The following is a 5,288-nucleotide window of genomic DNA, read 5'->3' on the forward strand; positions in this document are numbered from 1 at the left end:
GCCCTGAGCGGGGAGGCGGCGGATGCGCGGGGTAGCCGCGGAGCGAGTGGCAGGAGGGAGCGGGCAGCGTTTGAATGGACGCGGTGCAGCCGCTCCCGCACGGCGACCAGGGGCCGGCGCCAGAGAGCGCGGGCAGCGGACTCAGATGCCCTGGATGCCAGTCCGGGCCTGGCACCTGAGTTCCGCGAGCTCGGGGCGATGACTCAAACCCTCGGGGCCTGTTCGCTCCTCTTAAAAGGACAGCAGCGATAGACCCGACCCGTAGACGCGTAGGAAGCTTCGGTGAGAGAAGGTGCGGGGCCCCGACCTCAGAGCCCGCCCTGCCGGCCGATGAGTGGTGGGTGTCAGAGATCGGTCGGGGCGGAATCAGGGGAGAGGGCGGGCCGGCGCCGGAGGGGCGGCGGGCGTGCGCGGAGCCGCAGAGGGCGCCCCGCGAGGCCGAGGCGTTGCGGGCCCTGCAGTTTTGGGATGGGGCGGGATTACCGTGCCCCGTCCTGTGGGGTAGAGGACGTGCTGGGCGCTTCACCCGGGAGATCTGTGTAATCCCCACATCCCTGGGAAGCGGGTGCTGCCGCGGAAAGAGAGACAGCAGGTAGCCACCAGCTGAGGCTCCAGAGCCTGGTTGTTGTCCCGAACCGTTGTATGTTTTTGTCCAAGACCAAACATCAGTGTGTCTGTTGAAGGAACCAGGTTACTCATGAAGTGTCTCTGATCTCTCGAGAAACTGGAAGGAAAGTATGAGGGAGGGCGTCTGCTTTTAAAGAGTTCACAGGGTTGCGGGGGAGACTCAGTCAGGCGTAAATGACCCACGTTTGTTGAGCACTTGCTGCATACCAGAACTTTCCCCTTCGCCTCACCCCCACAGAATTTTCACTGTGCTGTGAGGTAAGCCTTACATCTCTGTTTTGCAAGTGAGGAACCTGAGATTGAGGAGTGGGCATCGGCGGAGCAGGTCCTGAGAGGTCCCACGTACTTTCTGTCACCCACGCTGCTTTTTTCACACAACGAAAAAGTGACCACTCAAGGTATTTGAAGGCAGTACGCTTGTGAGCAATAGTTTTTTGTGTTTGACAAATACAAAAAAAGAGGAAAGGATTTTTTTGGGGATGGGGGGCTCTTTTTGAGACAGAGTCTCGCTATGCAGTTCAGGCCGGCCTTGAGCTCACTTTGTAGCCCAGGCTGGTCTCAAACTTGCAATAATCGTCCTGCCTCAGCCTCCCGAGTGCTGGGATTACAGGCGTGCACCACCACGCCCGGTGAGGAAAGGATTTTAAATCGTTAGCGTGAACAGGATTTACAACAGCAGTGCTTTAGGACTGTTAGGGTGGCGGTAACATTCACATAAATACCATAGTAGGAAACTTAGTCAGGGAGGTAGAATAGGAAACTGGTTCAGATGTGAATTAATTAATTAATTAATTAATTAATTAATTGAACCGGGAATCGAATCCAGGACCTCGCTCTTGCCAGGTCGGTGCTATGCGGCTGAGCTATATCCCCGGCCCCTCACGTGTGAATTTGTGAGGACCTGCACTGTGGAATGTAGTGGGAAGTGGTAAAATGATTGCCAGGGAACTTAAAGGCTTGTTCAGCAGCATATTGGCGGTAGATTCACAGTGTGGGCCTGGCAGCCAGATCTCTGGAGTTCCAACTTTGATATTTGACACTTACTAACTATGTGCCCCTGGGCAAGTCATTTGACATGACAGCGCCTCATTCTCTAGTTTGTACAAGGATAATACCCACCTCATAGGGTTGTTAAGATAATAAAATAATTATTTCAGACCTCTTTTTTTCAGCAAACTGAATCATGCTAGGCAAAGGTTCTACCATCTACTACTGAGCTAGGTCTCCAGCAGTTTTTGTTTTTTTTTTAATGTTTTTTGCTTGTTTGCTTTAAGCTTGAAAGTGTGGTTTGCAGGGCTGGGGATATAGTTCAGTGGTAAAGCACTTACCTAGCATATGTGAAGCCCTGGGTTCTATCCCTGGCACTGCAAAAAATAAAGAGGAAGGAAAAAGGAAAACCAGATTTTTCATAAATTTTGATCCTAAAGTTTCAAGTCCCGTTACTTCAATAGACCCTTTCAAAGATTCTGAGCATGGCCTCACGGGCATGTATTTTGTTTTAGATTGTCATTTTGTATTTCTGTTATTGAAAATAGCCAACAAAATTGTAGACATGTCAGCCCCTACAAAACCTGGATCTGCCCCTGACAGGGAATTAGGATTAGAAAAAGAATGTTGGCTTTGTTTGGAATCAGAAGACCCTGTCCCCGTAACTACTATCTGGGCAGGTAATTTACTGAAATCTTCTGGTCTTCAGTTTTCCTCTAGAAAGTGAACTGAAAATAATACTCAGGATAGAAGCCCAGTCTGTTGTGATAGCAGAATGAGGTAGTATTTGCAAAAGTGATTGGTAAGCCCTGGCAAGTCTTCTGCAAGTATTTGTAAGTATTACTTGCCTTTATAAAGTGCATGAGGAAAAGATTTAAAAAACAAGGTTCATAGCTGAAAAGTAGTAATAGGGTGAGTGAGCTGTTGCAAATGAAATGGTACAGGGGCTGGGGATTTAGCTCAGCGGCAAAAGCGCCTGCCTGGCAAGCGTACGGTCATGAGTTCGGTTCCCGGTACCGGAGAAAAACCAAAAAAAAAAAAAAGAAAGAAAAAAAGAAAATGAAATGGTACAAGTAAAATCCTTACTCTTCTGCCAACTTTTTTTCTAAGCACCAAGACACTGAAAAATAAATTAGGAAGTGTAGGATCAGAAATAAATTTATTTATTTATTTATTTATTTATTAGTCTTTTTGAGACAGGGTCTCTCTATGCAGTTCAGGCTGGCCTTGAGCTCACTTTGTAGTCCAGGTTGGTCTCAAACTCACAACAATCCTCCTGCCTCAGCCTCCTGAGTGCTGGGATTACAGGTGTGCGCCACCATGCCCGGCAGGATCAGAAATTTAAAACTGAGAGGAGGATATAGCTAGCATATCCCCTACTTTTTTGTTTGTTTTGAGGCAGTTTCACCATGTAGTTCAGGCTGGTCTTGAACTCAATTATGTAACCCAGACTGGCCTCTTAACTCAGTGATCCTCCTGCCTCAGCCTCCCAAGTGCTGTGATTACAAGCATGTGCCACCATGCCTGGGCTGGCCCTTCATCTTATAGAAATGGAATTTAAGGCCCAGAGAAGTAAAAAATTTTTCTAAGGCCAGTCATCTCCTCAGAAAAACTAAATCCCTCCTGGTACCGGAGAAAAAACCAAAAAAAAAAAAAAGAAAAACTAAATCCCAAAGCTCCAGGTTCTTATTATACCATGTATGTACAGTAGTCTTTTAAGATAAAAGCATCTTGCCACAGGGAGCTTTAAAAATCCTTACTTCAAAGCCAGAAAAGTCATGGTGCTCTCTAGTGGCTTTTAGCTTTATAGCAAAATTCTCAAGATCCACAAGTCTGGTTTAATTTGGGTTGATAGGCTTTATGATGCTATGGTTGGTTATTTGCCTCTGGGAAATGTTCCACTGTACTATTTGTAAGCATAAGTGAGCACAACATCTGAAGATTTCAAGGTAAGAGTTATGACTTCAGAAATTAGTGACAGCTGGGCAAGGTGGCGCATGCCTATAATCCTAACACTCCAGGAGACTGAGGTAGATGGATCAAAATTTCATGCCTGCCAGGCATGGTGGCGCACCCAATCTCAGCACTTGGGAGGTTGAGGCGGGAAGATCACTGCCAGTTTGAGGCCAGCCTGGGCTACATAGTGAGTTCAAGGCCAGCCTATATTACAAAGCAAGATCCTATCTCTAAAAAAAAAAAATCATGCCTAACTGGGGCAGTTTAGCAACTTAGCAAGACACTGTCTCAAAATAAAACAAAATTTAAAAAGGGCTGGGGATGTAGCTCAGTGTGAATGTCCTGAATTCAACCCCCAATACAAAACAACAACCAAGCAACCAAAAGAGCAAAAAAAACCCCAAATCTGACAGGATGAAAAATGCAAAATTTGAAAATAGCAGTATAGGCACTATTTAAGATGACTAAGTTGTTCAGTTGCTTTACCTGGGAAGGAGAAAGAAATGTGTATTTTCTTTGGAAAGTTAAAACTACTACCAAAGCAAATAGTGTAGGAAATAGGAAGTTGCTATTATCCCAATTTCACTAACAAACAATACAAAAAAGTATTTCTTCAAACAATACTTAGTCAATTAAGAACACTCCCTCCACTCATAATTTATAATAATTTAATAAGAGATGTAAAAACTGAAATATACCTTTGAACCATAATGAAAAAAGGGTTTGCTAAGCAGTCAACTAGAGTAAAGGAGATAATGCTCATCCTTAAAACTTTTTTTTTTTCTTTTAGTACAAGGGGTTGAACCTAGTGCCTTCTTATTGAGCTACTTCCCCAGCCCTTTCAAAAAAACTTTGGGAGGAATGAGGGAGGGTGGGGAGAAAAAAGCGAAAGTGGGGAGATAAGAATTAAGATGTGTTATATTCATGTACCAACTCTCCATGATAGATGTAACCATTATATATACTGCAAACATGTATTAATAAAATATTTTAAAATATTTAAAAACAGGAAAAAATTAAGTTTTTAAAAATTTGAGACAAGATCTCTCTAAGTGGCCTAAACTAGGCTCAAACTTGCCGTCTTCCTACCTCAGCTTCCCAGGTTACTGGTCCCAGTGCGTTGGGATTACAGGTGTGTGTGTCACAATGCCTGGCTCTAAAAACATTCTTTAATGTTGAGAACTCTCTCATTCATAGCATCTTCATCTAATTTCATGTTTGTATATCAAGTGTAGTTTTGATGGTTCCAAAGGCCATAGTCTGTATATACTTTTTTTTTTTTTTGGTCTTTTTGAGACAGGGTCTCACTATGCAGTTCAGGTTGGCCTTGAGCTCACTTTATAGCTCAGGCTGGTAATCCTGAGCTGGTAATCAGGCTGGTAATCAGGCTGGTAGTCAAACTCTCAGTAATCCTCCTGCCTCAGCCTCCCAAGTGCTGGGATTACAGGCGTGTACTACCATGCCCAGCCAGATTTAGCATTTTTTGAAGAATAATTCAGTTTGGGTGAGGTGCACTCCAGGCACCTCTCTGACCTCTCCCTTTTTTTTTTTTTTTTTTTTTGATAGGGTTTTTCTTTGCATTTCAGGCTATAGCCCAAGCTGGCTTTGACCTTCTGGCCTTCATCCTGCCTCAGCCTCCTGATCTTGCTTTTTTTTGACTCTTATCAGCCTGCACTAGTTTAATATTCTAATCACTTACTTCTCTAGTTCCCTGCCAC

Source organism: Chinchilla lanigera, unplaced genomic scaffold (genome assembly GCF_000276665.1).
Source record: "Chinchilla lanigera isolate Chin_1 unplaced genomic scaffold, ChiLan1.0 scaffold00034, whole genome shotgun sequence".
NCBI classification, from domain to species: Eukaryota; Metazoa; Chordata; class Mammalia; order Rodentia; family Chinchillidae; genus Chinchilla; species Chinchilla lanigera.